Below are 9,787 nucleotides of genomic sequence, written 5' to 3' on the forward strand. Positions count from 1 at the left end.
CGGCGGGCTGGCGGGGCGACTGGGAGTGGAGGGACGCGACTTGTGAGCAGGAGCTGTTAGCACCGCTGCTGGGAGCCGTGGGCTCGGGGCCTCCTGGGAGGCGAGGGGCGCACAGGGCAGCCGGGAAAGGAGGTGACCGCTGCTCCAGCGGCGGCGGTGGCGGGAGGCTCTGGGGGCTGCGCAGGGCGCCGCTCCAGCATCCTGCCATCAGCCGCCCAGCCCTCTGCTCCCCGCGCCCAGGCTCTGGGCCAACTTTGCACGGTGTTTGGAGGCGGGGGCCCAGGATGCCTGGGGAGTTCCACCGAGCAGGAGGCAGCTGAAGGGGCGCGTTTGCTCCACTCTTTCGCTGCCTGCTCGCTCTCAGCATGTGTTCAGCGCTCGGGCTGACGGCGGCGTTGGCAGAAGCAACAGCTCCCCAGTCGGCTGTAAAGATGAACTGTGCAGCCCCCAATAGGGCAGACAAATTAGATGCGCTATGGAGGAAACACGTTTTAGAGAGAAAACTTATATAAGGAACAGGAGCGAAACATGCATACGTGTGGACGTACATGTATACCTAGTTATCAAGATTCCCTTACACGTCTTCCTGTATCCTTAGGCAGATTATGTTTGGTCTGTATAGGACGACCTATACACAACCCCCAAAATCACCTCTCAGAAGTCGTTTCTAACAGACATTATATCATTTACTGTGAATCAAGCCACCAGGGAGCTAGCTGAACTGAGACTATAAGGCGTGCGCAGAAAGGTGTTCCGACAAGGGAAGGCAGCCCTTCCAGAGTGAGAAGACGGTACACTGTCTCCTCCACGCCGCAGTTGACGTAGTGGAGTTCTGTGATCCCTCTCACCCCACCTACCCCCAGCTGTGCTGGTGAGAGGATGAAGGGTTGCCTCCTTTCCCTCTTTTGCTTAGCCCTGGAATTAATTGCAAGGTGAAGGCTAATGCTCTTAGTCTGCTCCCGTTTTCTCCTCTCTGTCTCCCACAATACTCCATTTGCATCCTGGTTGACATTGAGAACTTCTCACAAATGACAGAAGCCAGTAAAAGGAAACAGGTAATTGAATTTTTCCTATTCAGGCAACTCATAAAACTCTTAAGCAAAAAAATGATTCCAATTAATATAACTATTGTAACAACCCAACAAAGGCTTGACTTTTTGTTTACATTATTACAATAGCTTATATCCTTAATATTTTAGTAAGAAGCACACAGATGTATTTCTCATTTTAAACGTTTTAGATAGTCTTTTGCAAGTGTTTATTTTACTAGAAAGGGTCTTAGTATGTAAGGTGAAAATGCCAATTCCTTGCAAACTTTGAATCGACAATTACTGAAACAGAGTGCAATGTCAACATTGTAAAAACTCTTTAATTATTTTGTAACTCTCCTTTGGTAAGAACTTTTGAAATTAAAAAAGAACTTATGGGGTAGTGGCAATAAATACAACATATCCACCCTTTCCTTTCTATTAAGACATGATGTATTTAACAATGTGTTTATTCAACTCAGAGCTGAAAACTGTTTCATGAAGCTGAGAGTAAGTAATATTACTCATGTGTAGACACTACATCTCGTCTATACAAAGAAAACAATGTACTTGCAAATAGTGAAATTTCAAATTCAGGTGAAGTCTTTGCCAAATATGAGTAAAGGAGATAATGTAGCTCTGAATATAACCACTATTTCGCTCTTCATAAATGTAAGTAGCAAACAGCATTGAGGATCTAAGTGTAAGTATACTGGAATGGACTAGAAAAATGAATGATGTCACAGACCGTGAATAACAGTTACAAGGATACTATGCCTTCTTCATTAAACAAGTATAATTCTTAATAACGCTGCATTATTTTTAAGAATCAGGTATACTTTTCTGAAATGAAAGGATCAACTTACGTAATCAAAAAAGTATACAATTTGAATATACCATCCTATTATAGTATTTTTTTTATTCAAAGTATGTTAGCTATCCTGACATTCTTCTTAATTTGACTATTACCCTGTGTACATCTGAGTTTTCTCTGAGGAAACAATTTCTTATTATAATTATATTTCAAAGACTATAGTAATTTTCCTAAATTTTTTAAAAAATTATTTAATTTTTGAGGTCTTTCTTCTTTTGAAATAAATTACACCAATTCTGTTAATTCACCATATTTTAAATCAATTGTGGTTCTTTGCTTTCTAATTTTTTGCCAACCATCTTAAAATATCAAGGCAAAAATTGGCACTTGGTACTGTCAGCCAATTTTAAGAAGTTTTAAAAAACAAAAGAAAAGAAAGGGTAACTCCCTTCCTTTTCTTACCAGATTGTGATTGATATCTACCAGTGTGATGTCATCATATTAAACAACTCCCCATCACTGCTGCCTACATTTCAGATTTGGTTTCTTGATCTAAAGAACAGAAACGTGTGTTTTAATTTACAGAGTTGCTGTTGACACAAAGTTGTTCAGTTATATTAATGTCTCCCTTTACTAAAGAAGATACTTTCTTCCCACCTCCAGTAATTAAAAAAATTCAGAGAAAGTGAAAGGAAACTAAAACACTTTAAAGTAAGCCTATATTAAATGAGTTTTAGATGCTGGCCATATTCTATTACAACAAACATGATGAAAAGCAAACATCATGTGTGATTTTACAAGGCCCATGTATTTAAAGCAATATTTGATCTGATGAGTTTTCATTCCACAGAAGGGGATGTGAATGCAAAGGGCATGGATTTCAGCATATAACCAATTTGACATCTCCACATATTTCCAGATTCATGGCAGTGTCATGGATGATTGACAGAGTGAGAAATTCTCTCTTCCATCACCTTTATCAACACGTCCCCAATGGATCCCCTTATCTCCACATCCACTGCCCCACCTTAGGTCAAACTATCACCACCTCTTGCTTAGACCATTAAAATATCCAACTAATCTCCCTGCTTCCAGTGCCACCTCCATACTCAATTTATTCTCTCTATTCAATAGCCAGAGTGATATTTTTAAAAGAGGTCATATCCTAACATTTCCCTATTAAACCATTGAATGGTTTCATATCACATTTAGAATAAAATCCAAACTATACACTGTTTTTAAAAAGACCTATATACTCCAGTCCCTGCCCACCTTCTACTGTATCCCCCTCTCCCTCGGCCCCTCATGGTGTTTCTCAGGCACTCAGCTGGTCTCCAGTTGAGAGCCTCTGTTTCAGCTGTTCCTTCTACTGGAATTGTTCCTATCTGAGCCTTGCAAGGAAAATATCTTCTTGGTCACATTTAAAGTCTGTCTGTTCAGAAAGGCCCTTCCTGACCACTCAAGTTAATGGATCTATCTGGGATCTCTCTATTCACAGGGGCCTTTTTTTTTTTTTAAGTAAAGTAATAGATGTTATTTTTTAGAGAAGTTTTAAGTTTATAGAAAAATTAAACAAAGTATAGAGAGCTCCCATACACTCATCATCCCTATCCCCCAACACTCAAGTTTTTCCTATTATTAAGGCGTTGCTTTTGTGCAGTACATTTGCTACAACTGATGAGTCAATATTGATACAATGTTTACAGTAAGGTTTATTCTTTGTGTGGTCTATGGGTTTTGACAAATGTTTAATGACATGTATCCACCATTACAGTATTACACAGAATTGTTTCACTGCTCTAAAAATCACCCATCACCCGTGACCCACCTATCCACCCCTCCTTCTATCCTCCTGAATCGCTGGCAACCACTGATTTTTCACTGTCTCCCTATTTTTGCCTCTTCAAGAATGTCATATTGTTGGAATTATACAGCATACAGCCTTTTAAGATTGTCTTCTTACATTTAACAATATGCAGTCTAAGTTTCATCCATGTCTCTTAATGGCTAGATATCTCATTTATCATTACTACTGGAATAATGAAATATTTTAACAGTATCCCACTGTGCTATGGGTTTAATTGTGCCCCCTCTCCCCCAAAATACTGAAGTCCTGTCTCCCTGTAAATGTGATCTTATTTGGAAAGAGCGTCTTTCCAGATGATCAAGTTGAGGTCATGAGGAAGGGCCCTAAACCAATATGACTGTGTCCTTATAAAAATGGAAAATTTGGACACAGAGACAGAGGCACAGGGAGAATGCCACGTGAAGACTGGAATTATGCTGCCACAAGACAAGGAAGGCAAAGGATTGCCAGCACACCTCCAGCTAGGACAGAGACATAGAACAGATGCTCCCTCACAGCCCTCAGAAGGAACCAGTCCTATCTGTACCTTGCTTTCAGACTTCCAGCCTCTAGAACTGTGTGAATATTAATTTCTGTTGTTAAAGCAGCCCAATTTGTACTACTTTGTTATAGCAGCTGTAGGAAACTAACACACATTGTATGGATGTACCACTGTCTGTTTACCTAGTCATCTATCGAAGGACATCTTGGTTGCTTCCAAAGTTTGGCTATTATGCATAAAGCTGCTATAAACATTCATGAGTAGGTTTTTGTGTGCACATGTATTGAATTCATCAGAATAAATACCAAGAATGCACCTGCTGCTGTAGCTTATGATTAGTTCTGTAAGAAACTGCCGAAGTGTCTTCCAGAGTGGCTGCACCATCTAGCATTCCCACCAAAAGTGGATAATGGTTTCTGTTGTCATATCCTCATCAGCAGCTGGTGCTGTAAGTATTTTGGATTTTAGCCTTTTTAATAGGTATGTATAGTATCTCATATGTCTTCAAACAGAGCTATTCATTCTTCTGTTTGCCTCTAATGAGCAACTGATTCTAACTAAGCCATACCACAGGGACTGGCCAGCCCATGGCCAGGCCATGCTCACTGAAAAGCTCAAATGAGAAGTTCGTGTGTTACCAGGTGCCTGACTCCACATTGTCCCAGCTGCATGGACCTATTTACCAGTCCCTCTTTCTTCTAGGTCTTAACTGTCAGTGAAATTTGCTACTAAGGGTAGTTACTCTTTCAAACAAGTGTCTTACAGTCATAGTTTACTTACACAGGCATAGGAAGTCATGGTAAACAGATGAAGACATTTACTATTTCCACAGTGGGAAATCTGCAAGTAAATACAAACTTCCAGATGTGAGGAGACAGGGAGAGAGAGAGAGATGGGGAGAGAGAGAGAGAGAGAGACAGGGAGAGAGAGGGAGGGAGAGAGAGGGAGAGAGAGGGAGAGAGAAGGGGAGAGGAGGGGAGGGGAGGGGAGAGCTTTCTTTTTATAGCTTCTTCTTTAAAATCCTTAAGATAGTGGTGTTTCCCCCCTGAAATGAACCCTACAGAGATAGAGAATGGATTGAGAGTGACTAAAGGGTCCTGTGGCTTTTAAAGCGAAAGGTATATTTTTAGCATTGCCTCCAAACAGATCAAATAATAAAGACAGAGATGATGATTTAATCAAAGTCAAGAAAACAATTTAGGATAAGGTTCTCTCAGACTTAGATTCAATAACTAATTTTCAAAAAGGTATCAGTAAGTCAGACAGCTAAATTTATACTGTGAACTATGAGGCTACAGGGCAAATGATAAGAAATCAAAGTAACCTCACGGATTTATTTTTAAAGTATTTTCCAAGATATGGCTTCAAGTAAAAATTTAAAAATTGCAGTTCAGTGGTTTGGATTAATTAAACTGCCCCACAGAGAAGCTACTGATACTGACTGATGCTGCCTTGAATTATCAAGAGAAAGATATACACTTCCCACAATAATTCAGAGATATACAACCAATCGAATAAGACTTATCCATAAATTGCCAATTGTAGAGCACCCAATCCCATTCCACACTCCTCCCTGTCCTCCAGGAAGAGTTCCTAAAGCACAGGAGGTGGAGAAAGACTTCAGATGACAAAATCTTAAAGAAACAGGAAACCCTGCCATTTACATAGCATTTCAGTGTTCTCGTTTCACTGTTTCTAAAGCTATGGTGCCACTGACAAAACTGTGGAGAGAGGAGAGCCTTGCTGCCGGCAAATGTCAAGAAATGTGGCCACCATCAGGTCTTTGGGTGCTCAGAGTCCAGACGGAGTCTGCAAGGATGGCAGTGTAATTCACTGTAGCTGAGACCCAGTTCTTCTTTTCTGGGAACTTACCACTGTCACTTTCAAGGACAGGGACCATTCATTTAAACACGAAGTGCCTTTTCCAAACCTTACTGTTTCTGATTCCCAGGTGCCACATTTTTAAAACACAACTTTATTATATATAGCCTACAAATTTAAAATGAATCTTGGTATACTTCAAATATTATAAAATCTGTTCTCATCACTTTGGAGATGATACGAGACATATAGATTCTTAAGACCAGAAGACAGAAAATTTCCATTTTTTCCCCCTTCCTCTCAATCCCACTCTGCATATTGAAAAAACAAAAACAAAAACAATACCAGGGCCGGCAGAGTGGTGCGATGATTAAGAGCTGGCTTGGGACGCCAGAGGGCTCCAGTACAGATCCCACATATGAGGGCCAGTGACACTGCCCTCCACAGCTAAGATGCTGAACAACAGCTCAACCTGGAGCTGGGCTGTGGTCCCTGGCGATGGCATAGGCTGCAGCCCCTGCTGCAGTGGGTTGCCATGGGCTACCGTGTGTAGCCAGCAGCCAGTGTGAGCGGCCAGCAGCCGCAGTGAGCGGCCGTCCAGAAGCCGGCAAATGACCTCCTCTCCTGGGAAGAGCGCAATGATGGTGCCAACTTGGGCCAGTGAAGCAACGTCCTCCACAACTAGACTGAAGAACAAAAGGAGAGTAACTTGTCTGTTCCCCTTCCCCCAATTCCCCAGCGCTATTTCCATCACCCCAATCCCCCCCCCCCAAAGAAACAAAACAATACCAAAAACACACTATCAGCACACACTGAGAGAAGGATGGAGAAGAAATATTTACGAATTGCCATCCACCTGTCAGGTCCTTCGCATTCCTCATGCCATTTCATCTCCGCAAAAATTACTTTAGTGTAGGTAATGCATCTCAGAGCATTTAAAGATGACTGCTATAGCCAAGGTCACTGAGTAAACCGGTAGAGCTAGAACTCATGCACATGTGACGCAAGGCCTAGACTCTTCACACCATGTTGCCTTTTAGCCTAAATCATTCAGCCTTTGTGGGTGATCAAAGGGAAGCCACGGGGGCTCCTGCTTTCAGCAGGCTGAAAATCCCCCGGAGGAGAAATAGCAAACATGGATATTTTTACTAAATTAGAGACATGAGAACCAAATGTAATGCATGATTCTAAATAGGATGCTCAGTTTCTAAAAACCGATAAAGGATATTTAGAGACATCTGAATTGGAATAATATTAGGTAATATAATTGTATCAAGTTAAAATTTCTTGGTTGGTACCAAGGTTATGCACGTAAATGTTTTTAGGAGATGCCAGCTGAATTATTTAGAGATAAAACGTCAAAATGTCTAAATTATTTTCAAATGATTCAGAAGAAAAATGTGTGTGTGTCTGTGTGTGTATGTGAACACATCCATATATATATATATATAGAGAGAGAGAGAGAGAGAGAGAGAGAGAGAGAGAAAGCAAATGGTATAAAATGTTTATAATCACTGAATCTAGGTAAAGTATATAAGACAACTTAGTGCATTTTTTTTTCTGTTGATGAGGGAAAATATGTAGTTATGAAATGTAGCTTGCAGTTGCAACAGCATTCACATATTTTCTGAAAAAAAAAGAAAAGAAAATTGCAAGAGTTGCAGTCAAAATCAAAGTCATGTGACCAGTATGAAAACCATGCTGGTCTCACACTTCATAATTTCTTTTTTTTGAACTTCAAGAATAGAAAAGCATAGAAGAGAGAATAGCTCATATATTTTTGCAGAGGTCTGAAGTTTGGGGATTAAAGGCAACTGATAATTTTAACACAAGGGAGTCTTTGGTTACAGTATTTGGTTACAGGCATGACACCACATAATTTGCAGGAACCAGTGGAAAATGGAAAGGAGGAGCCAGTTGTTCAAATATTATTAAGAACTCCAGAAAAACAATACCAGAACATGAAACCAAGTGTGCATCCCTTCACAGTGGGGAGCCCTGTGCGACCACATAGGTCACATGCCTTTGAAACTTACCCTTAGTCCAAGTGAAAATGATGAGTATATCAGTTTTCTTCCCAAAATCATAAAAAAATCCATAGCCACTCACCAGAATAAAGATTGTACTGAACCACTATACCTGTGTCAAGAATCATAGTTGAAATAAATCAGCTCTACAATGCATTAATTCCATATATGTTACATAATTTTATTAATATTATTGTGTATTAATAGTATTTATTATATTTTATATTCCAAATATAAATTCATATATTAATCATTCATATCACATGACCCAGGGCTCTTATATCTTATATTATATGGAAGAAATATAAGAACAGTTATGCCCTCAGCCACATAAAAAGTCCTATGTGAACTAAAACATGCATCTGGTTTTCTCAAAAATGTTCATCCTTTCAAAGGAAATGAAACTGAGAATGTAATCTAGCAACTTAATAATAATATCTCAGAAAACATGAGTTTTTACTGTTTTTACATTTTCAATTATTTATAGATGAATTGTTTTATAATGGTTACATCTGTGCTGTCAAATTGTACTGATCCAGTTATTTGCCTTGTGACCTGTACAGTTTCTCGAAAGAAGTGGAACTCATATATGGAGTAAATAAATCAAACTAATAAAGACTGGCTAATAAATTTTCCTATTAATATTTCACAGAGTTGTTTTATGTCACAAAATTTCAATGAATAGGTTTTCTTTTTGTTGTTGTTGTTGAAATGCCTATCCTATAAAGTGTCCTTTTATTAGGATAATCTTTTATCTCCTTCTACCTATAAGACTATTTCTTTAGTCATCATTAATCATGTTTCATGCAAATCAACTGCACAGGCAAATTGCCAACACAAAAAGGTTTTAATAAAAATTTAAGTCTTTATTTTTTCATAAAATTCTTTCATTATGAATTAGACCACTTTGGTTATAAGGCATAATATCTAATTAACTTCAGATATAAATATAGTTCCATTCCTCTACAAAAAAAAAAATCTTCATTTCCTGACTTTTTGCAATAATGAACATTTCATTATAACCCTTGAGCTTTGTAAGACATTGTATTTAATCTTCTTGAAGCTTTCTAGACTTTCGTATTAAAAGAAATATAGAATGCAAGATCAATGCAGTTATCAGAAACAATGGGCATACATCTAGTGATATTTCAAGTAAGGCAAAATCCCTGCACCATACATGAATATTTGAATTTAAAAATAAAGAAGAACCCTTCATGTGGTACTTTCTATTTTAAGAAATATATAATCATGTATTTCTTAGTTCTCACTAAAAATGCTTGTTTTTCAAAAAAACAAAAACAAGCTCATGAATTTAGAGAACAGATTGGTGGTTGCCAGACAGAGAGAGTCAGAGAGATGGGAATAAAGGGTGATGGGGGCTCAAAAGTTACAAATTTCCGGTTATAAAATGCATAGTCATGGGGATGTAATATACAGCATGGTGGTTATAGTTAATAATACCATAGAGCATGTTTGAAAGTAGCTAAGAGAGTAAAAGTTCTCATCACAAGAAAAAAATGTGTAACAATGTGTGGCAATTGATGTTTACTGGACTTATTGTGGTGATCATTTTGTAATATATAAATATTGAATCATTATGCTCTACCCATGAAACTAATATAATATCAATTATACCTTTTGAATTAATCACATTTTAAAACATTGATAATCAAAACAGTATGCTACTAAAACAAAGATAAATATGAAGAGAGCTAGAATATTAGTGAAAATCCCTGAAAGAAACTTTAT

Source organism: Hipposideros armiger, unplaced genomic scaffold (genome assembly GCF_001890085.2).
Source record: "Hipposideros armiger isolate ML-2016 unplaced genomic scaffold, ASM189008v1 scaffold_979, whole genome shotgun sequence".
NCBI lineage: Eukaryota > Metazoa > Chordata > Mammalia > Chiroptera > Hipposideridae > Hipposideros > Hipposideros armiger.